The following is a 1,147-nucleotide window of genomic DNA, read 5'->3' as shown; positions in this document are numbered from 1 at the left end:
GGAAGGTATGTGAGGAGATGGGGGAGGTATGTGAGATAATGGAGGAAGGTATGTGAGGAGATGGGGGAGGTATGTGAGACAACGGAGGAAGGTATGGGAGGTGATGGGGGGTACGTGAGGAGATGGGGGAGGTATGTGAGATAATGGAGGAAGGTATGTGAGGAGATGGGGGAGGTATGTGAGACAACGGAGGAAGGTATGGGAGGTGATGGGGGGTACGTGAGGAGATGGGGGAGGTATGTGAGATAATGGAGGAAGGTATGTGAGGAGATGGGGGAGGTATGTGAGACAACGGAGGAAGGTATGGGAGGTGATGGGGGGTACGTGAGGAGATGGGGGAGGTATGTGAGATAATGGAGGAAGGTATGTGAGGAGATGGGGGAGGTATGTGAGACAACGGAGGAAGGTATGGGAGGTGATGGGGGGTACGTGAGGAGATGGGGGAGGTATGTGAGATAATGGAGGAAGGTATATGAGGAGATGGGGGAGGTATGTGAGACAACGGAGGAAGGTATGGGAGGTGATGAGGGGTACGTGAGGAGATGGGGGAGGTATGTGAGATAATGGAGGAAGGTATGTGAGGAGATGGGGGAGGTATGTGCGACAACGGAGGAAGGTATGGGAGGTGATGGGGGTATGTGAGGAGATGGGAGAGGTATGTGAGACAACAGAGGAAGGTATGGGAGGTGATGGGGGGTACATGAGGAGATGGGGGAAGTATGTGAGACAACAGAGGAAGGTATGTGAGGAGATGGGGGAGGTATGTGAGACAACGGAGGAAGGTATAGGAGGTGATAGGGTGGGTATGTGAGGTGATAGGGAGAGTATATGGGAGATGATGGTGGGAGGTATACAAGGTGATGGCTGAAGGTATGGGAGGTGATGGGGGTATGTGAGGTGATGAGGGAAGGTATGGAAAGTGATAGGGGAGGCATGGGAGGTGATGCGGGGAGGTATGAGGAGTTTGGGGGTATGTGATATGATGGGGAGAGGGTATGGGAAATGATGAGGGGAGGGGATGGGAAGTGATGGGGGAAGGTATGAGAGATGATGAGAGAGTATGGGAGCTAATGGGGGAAGATACGTGAGGTGATGGGGGAAGATAGGTAATTGGGGGAAGGTATGAGAGGTGATGAGAGAGTATGGG

General features: G+C 52.9%; 1 protein-coding gene across 3 annotated transcripts in view; it reads right to left on the bottom strand.

Annotated features, from left to right (window-relative positions):
- IPPK (inositol 1,3,4,5,6-pentakisphosphate 2-kinase) overlaps positions 1 to 1,147 on the bottom strand; it is a 59,261-nt gene that overhangs the window by 42,525 nt on the left and 15,589 nt on the right. The gene's annotated exons all lie outside the window — the stretch shown is intronic.

The sequence above is a fragment of the Bison bison genome, unplaced genomic scaffold (assembly GCF_000754665.1).
Source record: "Bison bison bison isolate TAMUID 2011002044 unplaced genomic scaffold, Bison_UMD1.0 scf7180017864057, whole genome shotgun sequence".
Lineage (NCBI taxonomy): Eukaryota > Metazoa > Chordata > Mammalia > Artiodactyla > Bovidae > Bison > Bison bison.
Note: the sequence above shows the minus strand (reverse complement) of the source record. Positions and strands in the feature narration are given on the sequence as shown.